At 31.4% G+C, this 12,153-nt stretch overlaps 1 pseudogene; it reads right to left on the reverse strand.

Annotated features, from left to right (window-relative positions):
* Positions 1-1,065: 1,065 nt before the first annotated feature.
* The window catches only part of LOC105033390 (probable inorganic phosphate transporter 1-8), a 47,706-nt pseudogene continuing 36,618 nt past the window's right edge, over positions 1,066-12,153 (reverse strand).

Consider the following 12,153-nt stretch of genomic DNA (forward strand, 5'->3'; position numbering starts at 1 on the left):
GTTACTTTGCTTTACGTTTTTGATTAAGAAGACACTGTGACCCTTATAAAATCCCCAATATGGTTCTGGAACTGATTATTGAATCTTGGATATTAGGTAGAAAAATGACTCTTCTAATAACTAAAAATTCGTAATTTCATTTTTATGTCACCCACTTCAACTTTTTGAATTCTGCTTCTCTCTCCCACTTGGCAACATTTGTAACGTTTTGCATCAACTATCCAAGTAGAGGCAGCAAATCTCGCCGGTTCCGACTCAAAAGCTTCTTTTCAGGAGCCAAACAAATAGCCAATTTTGTGGATCAATGCATGAAGCTCAAATATCACAATTTTCGTGATTTTGTAAGTTAAATAAACACGCTCTAGGCACCTTGGGAGGTTACTGAGACTGCAAGAAAACTAGATCACCATTTACCTTTAGGCAAGTTGGGAAGCCAGAACACTTTTGAGGACCTAGGTTTCTCCATATCTCAGTTGTCAAGATATCAGAGCAGCAACTAATTTAGTAAAGACAAAATAATCTGTTACAAGATTAATGGCTTGTAGTAAAGACAAAATTATCTATTACAAGATTAACGGCCTGTATGGGACTGCTTGACGAGAGAGAGAGAGAGAGAGAGAGAGAGAGAGAGAGCCAGGGGAGAAGCAAGGTCCTATGTCCACGTGATAAATATAAATATAAATATATATATATATATAATTTTTTTGAGATTAGATCGAAATTATACTTAAATCCAATGATTTAAAAAACCTATGCTAAAGCCCTTGACGTTTATTTTAATCCTACAATTTAGTCCTGACCGTTAGGCAGCCCGTTAACCCAAAATTGGACTGAAGTGCCACGTAATTATTTTTTTGAAATGACTGAAATGCCCTTCATCAAAGGATGAGTAAGAAAAAAATCCTTGTCCTCTTCTCCTCTCTAGTCTTTCCTACCTCTATCATTCAGATTTCTATCAAGAGAATAAAATGGAGGGTAAATTTGAGATGAGGTGATGAGATTCTCACCGACCTATCAAGGGAATGATGTGCTTGGGCTCCATAGGAAGATGTGGCCCTTGGTAGTCTAGTGGTGGTAGGGGATGGTGAGGCTAAGCATAAAAGCGGTCATCTTGAAGAAGCCCATAAGCTGGATTGAACAAGCCGATGATGTCGAATTGTCAATGAACATGATGGTGAACCAATAGTCAGGGACGGTGTTGCAGAGGATGATCAAGATCTGGGTACGGGCAATCTTGTAGACTTCCTCGAGGGTGTTCATGATGGCGGTCTTGGGGATCCAGTCGACGACACTGAAGATATCCTTCTGGAAGAGGTTTTGGCTGTAGAAGGCGATGTCGAGGAGGAACTAGGTGGTGGCGGTGCCAAGGAGGTACAGACTGTGGCGGTGGACGAATTCCTTCGAGAAGATGCCAAAGTCGTCAGCCGATTTCTGGTGAGTTGCTCCACTGTTTGCTACTTCTCGATGATGTTGACCTAGAGCACCTTCGACATATCGGCAGCGGCTTGCTTGGCATTCCTGATGATAAGTGCAGTGTATTGGGTAGTTTCCGGTATCTTCAACCACCAGTAGTAGATGAGCACCGTCGGGACACACACATACATGTGGCTTTGACCCACTCTCACACACACATATACCGCTGCTTCCACACGTACGCATGTTAGTCCGGGTCAAAATTGGTATCAGAGCCAAGCAACCATCATTTTTCGTACCGGGAAGGGGATCTGGCAATTTTCTTAGCCATTTAGTGCGAAATACGTACAGCGAGTACGGTAGATCCCGCTTAGCCGAGGGAAGGTGCTAGAGTGGTAAGTCGCAAATAGTCTGATGGTATTATCTCTATGGCTAGTATCCTTAGATCTCTTGCCGAACGATTGATGACTGATTCTATTCTGTCTTATCTATGCTAAAATCTAAAATAGATAAAAAATCTAATCGCTTTGAAAATAATTTTATTTTAAAAATAACTCAAAATAGCAAAATGAATAAGAAGAAAGTAACAATTGAGGAGTTAGAAAATAGTTTAGAAAATAGTTTAGATAATTATAGTATAGATCTTAAAATAAAAACTTCATTTGATCCTTAGGTAATATAAGTATAGATGTTAAACGAGTAGCTAGAGTAGTATTTAGAGATACATTTGATACATTTTAGTTAAGTTTTATTCTTTCTGTTATATTAAGTAGTTTTATTTTATCTGTTCTTAGTTAACTTAGTTCTATTTCATTCTGTTTATTACACTTACATCTATTTATTTTTGTTTAAATTTTATTTTTTTCTTTTCATTTTTGGTTTGCTCTACTCTTATTTTATTTATTGGAGCCAGCTAGCAATTAGTTTATTTTTTTTGGATAGCTTTAGTTTTAATTATTTTAATCATTTGAAGCTTAATCATAGTTCTAGTTTTAATTCTTAGAAGTCTAGTTTATCTCAAGCAATTGAAGTTTTAATTATTAGTTAATATACTAGCTTGTGTTCTGTTTGTTTTCTCTTTTCATTAGCCTATGTCTTAAGTTTAGGTTCTATCTTATGTACTTAGTTTGTCTTTAGACTTTTTGTTAATCGTATGTCTAAGTTTTGTTAGTCCTTCCTTTATCTTCATTCTATCCATCTTTTACCTTTACCTTTATTTCTTAACCACTTAGCAGAAAAAGAATGTTCTTTGAAAGCTATCAAAGAACATATTTATAAAGTTAGAAGATAGATAACACAACCTCCTCTAAACTCATCTCTCTCTATAATCTCTATGAAATACCAGAGACACCAACAATGATTAAGTTCAAAAGACTTGATTACTGGTAAAAAGCACAAGAGGTTTTAAATTCTGAACTCCAAGAAGATATTTATAAAAAAGCAACTCAGCTGGATGAGTCAAAAAAGCTGTTGGGATAGTCTCTATAGTTGGTATCCTTATATCTCTTGCCGAACGATTGATGACTAATTCTGTTCTGTCTTACCTATGCTAAAATCTAAAATGAGTAAAAAATTTGATCATTTTAAAAACAATTCTATTATTAAAATAACTCAAAATAGCAAAATGAATAGGAAAAAAATAATAATTGAGGAGTTAAAAATAGTTTAGATAATTATAGTATAGATCTTAAAATAAAAACTTTGTTTGATCTCTCAGGTAATATAAGTATAGATGTTAAACGAGTAACTAGAGTAGTATTTAGAGATACATTTGGTACATTTTTAGATGATAGATATATCAAAATAGCTGATTTTCAGATAGATAGGAAACTACTTAGTGCAGATGTTAATTCTATTAAAAATCAAAAAAAAATATAGTTTTATAGAATTTATAAGAAGAAAAAATGAGATTTCATAAGAGAAGTATGGTCTGCACAAATGAGAGCTGAAGAGAAATATTCTTTTCTTTGACTGATTTATAAAATACTATCCTAAAGGTCTTAAAGATGTAAATCCTAAATATCAAGAGTTGGGAATTAAGGTTTTTTTCCAAAATTGGGCGATACTTCCAAATAGAAAAGATAAGGTGCATATTCAGCCAATAAGATACTAAAATCCTGCTAGAATTTCTGCTGAAAATCTTACTGAGGATACAAAAGCTATTTCAAAATCTTATAAGCCAAAGAAAATAAGTACTAGTCTACTGAAAGAAACAGCTAAGGATCATAAAGAAATTTATTTTGATAAGATTTCTAAGCATTTAGATCAGGACAAGGGACAACAAGATTGTTTGAATTATTTTCTCAACCTTGTAGAAAAATAGAATAATAGTTTTCTAGAAGATAAAAAAAAATCTAAATTTGATTGGGATTATTCTAACAATTTATTAGTTAAGATTGATGATTTTACAATAGATATTGATACTATACCCAATCCTTTAGAAACTGAGACTGAAAAGATTGGTGACTCTATCATAAAGCTAGACACTACACCCAATCTATTAAATGTTGAAACCAAAAATGATTCATCTGAAGAATCTGATAAAATTCTGATTAACAAAAATCCTTCTGATGAAATCATTGAGACTGTTTATGATCCTAATATTCAAGTTAATTTGAACCCTATATCTGATGAATCAAATCTAGGCATCAATCAATTAAATGTACCAATTGAAAATGAAAAGGAGATTATTGAAGAAGAACATTTAGATCTGACTAAAGAACCTCCAACATCTGACCTTTTAGAAGCACCATTAGAAAAGGAGTTTTTGGAAGAATCAAATAAAATCATATTAAACCAAGCTGATAAAACTCCTTCTGATGAAACACTGGAAGAAAATACTTCTATATTTGATTCTTGTGCTTCTACTTATGATTTATTCCAGCTAGACTCTTTATTAGATTTGAAATCTTTAAATCAGTCTACCTTAAATCCGTCACTCTCATCTAATAGGTCTAGTTCAAACTATCCGTCACTCTCATCTAATAGGTCTAGTTCAAGCCCTTTATCTAAAGAGATTCATGAAACTTAATATTTCTCTAAGGATAAAAAAATTAATAATTTCTTAGTCTTAGAAACCAGTAGTCTTTTAGGAGTTAGTACTTCTGTAGAAAGTAATAACCTCTTAGTCTCAAAAAATACTGAGAATAAGAGAATAGTTAGTAGGAAAAATATAGTTAGTAAATTATTTATCTCAGAAAATACTAAAGATAAATTAATTTCTAACTATAAACTTGTAGTTAAGGTCCCTAGAATAATAAATTATTATCTTAGACCGATCTGGATGGATATACAGTTATCAAAACCTTTTGATAACTTATCCACTATCCATTCCAAGAGAAGATCTCTTGGTTGGAACCTTGATGGATTTATCGAATTTCAAATGGTTAATAGTTGTCATCAACTGATAATAATATATTTGAAAGTCAATAAAATTTATGATTATTCATAAATTTTAATTACTAAGATAATTGTAAATTACTTGTTAAGATAATTGAAAAGTTGGTGAAAGACTCCTCCACTAACTCAAAAATTATGAATATTGTTCAGAAGAACTCTAAAGGTAACAATCCTTTAGATTATCCTCTGAACACTATAGATAAGTTATATACAGATAATAAATTAAGTAACTTTAGGAGTAGCAATTTAGACGAGTTTAGATGGTATAGAGAGACTTACTCTGCTATATTAGAATCTTCTTTAGATTTAAAAAGATTTTATTCTTTAAATTTAAACCAATTTTTAAGCTTAGGAATTGATTTAGAAATGGTTCTTTTACTCTTAGAAAAAGATAGAACTAGGATAGAATACATAGATATTATCAGTAAGATAAATAGAGTAATTTTTTTTGATAAATTTGAATTGACCAAAGATCCATCTATAAAGTCACATAAAAGAAAAAGGAAAAACTATCTCTCTGACTTTAAAAATTTTGACTATAAATTTGGATCTCAAATAGATAAATTATATAAAAGAGTTAGAAAAATTCCTAAGAAACCAAGTGAAAAATGGATTTATGATGCTTTAGTTAAACCAAAAAATGGATATCATTTTAGACAAGAAGCACCAATAGATTTTGGAGTTGATGTAAACTGTATTAGACAAAACTTAATTACTTCAAGATACTTTGAAAATTTTAATAGAATTCTTCAAACTATCGAAAGAAGAGATTTGAGAATAAATTACACGATATCTGAACTTCATGTATGCATTAAAATATCATTCTTATTGGCCAAAACTCTAAAACTAGGAGTCATATTGGAAAACCCTTTATTGCCCCATCTTAATCCCTTTACTATTACAAAAAAAAAAATTAATTACACAAGATAAATATTGCTATAATTCTGAAAAATTTTCAAAATATGTACAGGAAATATCTTGCAAAAATAATACAAGACCAAAATCTAAAAATAAGAGAAGAATAAATAATCTACGCACATAGCCTATCCATTTACTGCTTCTACGTGTACGCACGTAGGTCACACTACTGTGACAATATATCTGTGGCTTTGACCCACTCTCACATACATACCACTGCTTCCATACATACGCACATTTGCTCGGGTCAAAATTAGTATCAGAGCCAAGTAGCCACCATTTTTTGTGCCAGGGAGGAGATCTGGTGATTTTCTTAGCCGTTTAGAGTGAAGTCCGTACAGCGAGTGCGATAAATCCTGCTTAGCTGAGGGAAGGCATTAGGGTGATAAATCATAACTAGTCTGTAGGTATAGTCTCTATGACCGGTATTCTTGGATCTCTTGCCGAACGATTGATGACTGATTCTATTCTGTCTTACCTATGCTAAAATCTAAAATAGATAAAAAATCTAATCACTTTGAAAACAATTATGTTTTAAAATTAACTCAAAATAGCAAAATGAATAAGAAAAAAGTAACAATTGAGGAGTTAGAAAATAGTTTAGATAATTATAGCGTAGATCTTAAAATAAAAACTTCATTTGATCCTTCAGGTAATATAAGAATAGATATCAAACGAGTAGCTAGAGTAGTGTTTAGAGATATATTTGGTACATATTTAGATGATAGATATATTAGAATAGCTAATTTTTAGATAGATAAGGAACTACTTACTGCAGATATTAATTCTATTAAAAACCAAAAAAGAAAAACATGATTTTATAGAATTTATAATAAGAAAAAATGAGATTTCACAAGAGAAATATGATCTGCACAAATGAGAGCTGAGGAGAGAAATATTCCTTTCTTTGACTGGTTTGTAAAATATTATCCTAAAGATCTTAAAGATTTAAATCCTAAATATCAAGAGTTTGGAATTAAGGTTCTTTCCCAAAAATGGGTATCTCCATCTAAAAAAAATAAGGTACATATTTAGCCAACGATGGTTCCAAAGAAAATCAATACTAGTCTGCTGAAAGAACTTGTTCTGATAAAATCTCTAAGCATTTAGATCAGGACAAGGGACAACAAGATTGTATGAATCATTCCCTTAACCTTGAGAAAATACATATTGATAACTTTCTAGAAGATAAAAGAGAATCTGAATTTGATCAGGATTATTATGACAATTCATTAGTTAAGATTGATGACTTTACAATAGATATTATACCTAATCTTTTAGAAGCTGACACTAAAAAGATTGGTGACTCTATCATAAAACTGGACACTACACCCAATCTATTAAATGCTGAAACTAATGTATCTAAAGAATCTGACATAATTATAATCAAAGAGAACCTCTCTGATGAGATTATTATTGATACTAATATTGATACCTTTACTAAATCTCACTCACTAGATCAAGACAATAGTTATGAGAAGGTAGCAATTGAAGATTATAATGAAACTATTGAGATTGTCTATGATCCTGATACTGAAACTAACTTGAACACTATATATATATCTGATGAGTCAAGCCTAGGCATCAGTCAATCAAAAGTACCTATTGAAAATGAAATTATTGAGGAGATCACTAAAGAACCTCCAACACTTGACCCTTCAGAAGCACCATTAGAAAAGGAGTTCTTGGAAGAATTAAATGAAACTATATTAAATCAAGCTAATGAAACTTCTTCTAATGAAACACTTGAAGAAAATACTTCTATATTTGATTCCTATGCTTCTACTTATGATTTGTTAAAGCCATACTCTTTATTTGATTTGAAATCTTTAAATCAGTCTACTTTAAACTCGTCACTCTCATCTAGTAAATCTAGTTTAATTCCTTTATCTAAAGAAATTCATGAAACTTCATGTTTCTTTAAAGATAAAAAAATTAATAATTTCTTAGTCATAGAAATCAGTAGTCTTTTAGAAGTTAGTATTTATGTAGAAAATATTAACCTCTTCGTCTTAGAAAATACTGAGAATAAGAGAATAGTTAATAAGAAAAATATAGTTAGTAAATTATTTATCTCAGAGAATATCGGAGATAAACCAATTTCTAACTATAATCTAGCAATTCAGGTTCCTTATATAATAAATTATTATCTTAGACCGATCTTAGTGGATTCACAATTGACAGAAATCTCTAACAACCTATCCACTATCCATTCCAAGAGAAGATCTCTTGGTTGGAATCTTAATGGATTTACTAAATTTCAAATAAATAATAATTATCATCAACTGACAATGAGATATTTGAAAGACCGTAAAATCCATGACTATCACAAATTCCAATTGGTAAGATACTGATAAATTACTGGTTGAGGTAATTGAAAGGTTGGTGGAAAACCTCTTTCACTAACTCAAAAATTGTGAATATAATTCAAAAGAAGTCTAAAGAAAACAATCCTTTAGATTATTCTTTAGATAATTTATATATAGACACTCATAATAATAGATTAAGTAGTCTTAGGAGTAGCAAATTAATTGAGTTTAGATGGTATAGAGATACTTACTCTGCTATATTAGAATCTTCTTTAAGTTTAATAAAAAATTATTTAAAATTATCTTCTTCAAATTTAAATCAATTTTTAATATTAAAAATTGATTTAAAAATTATTCTTTTACTCTTAGAAAAAGATAGAACTAGGATAGAATACATAGGTATTATCAGTAAGATAAATAGAATAATTTTTTTAAATAAAACTGAATTGATTAGAGATCCATCTATAAAATCACATAGAAGAAAAAGGAAAAACTATCTCTGTGACTTTAAAAATCTTGACTATGAATTTGAATCTTGGATAGATGAGAAATATAAAAGATCCAAAAAAAATTTGATAGAAAAACTCAAAAAATTTCTAAGAAACTAAATAAAAAATGGACCTGTGATGCTTCATTTAAACTAAAAGATGGATATCACCTTAAACATGAAGCTTTGATAGATTCTGGAGCGGATACAAACTGTATTAGATAAGATTTAATTTCTTCAAAATACTTTAAAAAATTTAATCAAAATCTTCAAACTATTGAAAGAAAAAAATTGAAAATAAACCATAAGATCTCTGAACTTAATATATGTATAGGAAAACTCTGTATTAAAATGCCATTTTTAGTAGTTGAAACTTTAAAACAAGAAATCATATTGAGAAACCTTTTCTTAATCTATTTTAAACTTTTTACCATTACATCAAAAGAAATCAATACATTAGACAATCAAAGGATATTATTTAAGTCTTATTATATTTCTAAAAAATTTCTAAAAATTGTACAAAAAATATTTTGTAAAAATTCAAGAACTAAGAAAAGAATAAATAATCTTTACGTTTCTATCGATTTTTATTATCAATCTAAATTTAGACTAGATAAATCATATATAAAGAAGTATAAAAAATCTAAAAGGAAGTTTGATAAGAGAGCTAGAAAGATCCTTAAAAGGCAGAATAAAATGGATTATCTAATGCTTTATTTATATCTAATTTATTATAAAGACAATAAAAAAGATCATCATTTGATAAACTTTAGAATAAATTATAAGATCTTTGAGCTTCTCACTTATTTGAAAAGATATTACTTTTCAAAATAGAGAGTTACACTTAAAGATCACAAAGGAAGAAGAAAATTGAGTTTACAAAGTTACAAAGACTTTTTGACTATGGAAGATCCCATTACAATAATATTTTGGACAACATATAAGCTTTTACTTCCATATACTAATATAGTGTTCATCTCAGGAGATATACTTCATCAAGACAACTCCAAAAAGGAAGAAAATCAGATATTTGATGTAAGCAGTCTAGATCAACATACAAAGAAAAAAGGTAACTTAAAAGGAGTTGATCAAAGACTATATTCTAACTTTTTATCTCAAAGATTTTGTAGAGAAATGGATCACAAAAAGAAGATACAAAATAGAAGAACTGTTCTTGAGAAAGAAAAATTTTCTCAAAATTACAAGCTAGAATTTTCTCAAAAAACTTATGACTTGATCAACAAGGTATGGGAAACTCATCTTTTGAATCAGAGAGGAGATTTTAGAAAGGCTATAACAGCTCTTGTTGATCATTTATCTGAAAAGAAATTATCTTTGATGATTCTAAGAGAAAAGTTAAGATTATTTGATGAACACTCAAACCAAATAATACCTGATTTGGCTACTCTCCTTAAAGTGAAGACTCCTATGGCAAATAAGCAAAAGAAACTTAACTATTGGAAAAAAGCTCAAAAAGTTTTAACTAATAAACTTCTAGAAGACATTTATCAAAAGGTCATTCAGCCCAATGAAACAAAAGAACTACTTGAAGAATTGCAAATCTTCTTGATAGATGGAAATGAATTGTTTGTAGACCTGTAATTTTTTTGATAGATGGATGGAGTTATCCTAAGTTATATCTTCCATTGATCAATGAGTATGCTAAAGAAGAACTCAAAGCTTTATATAAAGGATTAGTATGAGTAATGTCGGTTAATCCTTTTGCCAACCTATATATGTTTTTAGTTGTGATCAGCAAAGTTCTATATGAAGTGAGAAAGATATATAAAGAAATATTAAAGATTGTAGTTTTCAGTGGCATTGAAACCAAAGATATTGGAGTAGTAAATTATTCTTTCCAAATCTATGAAGTCATTATTTTTGAAGAAGAAGACTATATTACAATATGTGATGCAGAAGAAGAAGAACTTTCAGACAATTTTAATTTTAAAGAATATCAAGAAAAAAGTCTCTTAGAAGTCTACTAGAGAGCTCAAGAAAAGAAAACTCAACGATGATGGTCTGATGGAAGAGTCTGGGTAACTACTGTGCTCGATATAAATCTTAAAGTAGCAGGAGCTCGAAAAAAGATATGGGATCCTTTATTAGATGAAGAAAATTATCCAGAAGAGATACAATGCAAAATAAGATAAATTAAGCAATCTCTGGAGCATGTAGATCCTCAATCAAGTAACATAAATTTGGAAGATATCACTCAACCAATCTCATTCAGAAGGATGACCAAGATAATTTACTTCAGTACTCAACCAACTCATTTTGACAGGTTGAGTTTTGAAAAAAAAAATAAAATAAAATAAAAGAAAAATATTTTCTACTAACCCTTCTACCAAACTCTTGGTAGAAAAGTTTTCTTTGTAGGTACCATCCAGTGGCTTGTCTAGCTACTTTTACAATCTAATGAATACCATTATTTTCTGAAGGCAACATCAACTACTATTATACTGAAGCTAGTTTAATTCGCATATACTGAAGCCGGTTTAATTTGCAAAAATGGTTCAACCTCAAAAGCCAATCTACACCATGATTCAAAGATGATAAGAAAGCTACAGGAAGATTTTTGACATCACTACTGTTCATCTACAGGAAGATTCCTGACACTACAAACAAAAGACAAAAAGCTACAGGAACTCGAACTTAAAATCAATTAAGTTTCGACTTCGGTTCCGACTTCTAGAGGCTTTCGGACTCCAAACCAAGTGAAGTCCACTCAGACTTCAAACTAATTGAAGTCCACATAGTTCGACTGCATAGTTCTCCTCTCTCCTATAAATAAAAGGGAAGGCATCTGCTCAGGGAGGCCGAGCGCGGAGAGGCAAGGCCAAGAGAGGGGTTTAGTGCTATGGCAGAGTTCTTTCCTCTCTTAAGTTATCTCTATCCTTTCTTTCCTCTTCTAATCTTCTTCTCTTAGTCTTCTTCCTCTTTCACCAGAGACCACACAATGTGAAGTCTCTTTTCCTCTTCTACTTATCTTTGTTTAATCTCATCTTGGGTTGCTTTCCTCCATCAAATACCACTTCATACACTCTCTTTTGTTTTCATCTACCAGACTCCATTCTTCCTTCCACTAAACCTCCACTATAAATACCCTTCACTACTTTAGTTAAGGGGAGACTTCTTTCGTATGCAAAGAGAGTCTTTCTTTCTGAAAAAGCTTTCTTTCATTTTTTGAGAAGTTTTCTTCCTTCATCATTGTTGGTGCAAAAATCCGCCTGCGCCGGAGAAGCTGGAGTTGGGGAAGCCGCGGTCGCCGTCGGGACCTGCAAGGGAAGTCTAAACCGGAGGCGAGGTTGCTCCGACAAGACCCTCCGACGCTCAAGTCATTCTCTGCCTCAACAAGAATGGAGTGCTCGAACGGAGAGTTTAGCAGAGTTTTGAGATAAGGCAAAAGAGCTTAAAGAATAACGTATCTGGGTCCCCCTTTTATAGGCGGGGGAGGCAACAGACTGATGGCGACGTTTGTAACCGCCTGGTAGTGGGCCGCCCAAGGTTAGAGGAATTGATTGCGAAAGATAATGGAGCAGACACGTGGCCATCATCATAGCCCGCCACATAGGGCCCGCTGCAGGTAGTGGAGCGGCGTCCGTTGCCGCTAGTTGTCAGCGAGTA

Source organism: Elaeis guineensis, chromosome 12 (genome assembly GCF_000442705.2).
Source record: "Elaeis guineensis isolate ETL-2024a chromosome 12, EG11, whole genome shotgun sequence".
NCBI lineage: Eukaryota > Viridiplantae > Streptophyta > Magnoliopsida > Arecales > Arecaceae > Elaeis > Elaeis guineensis.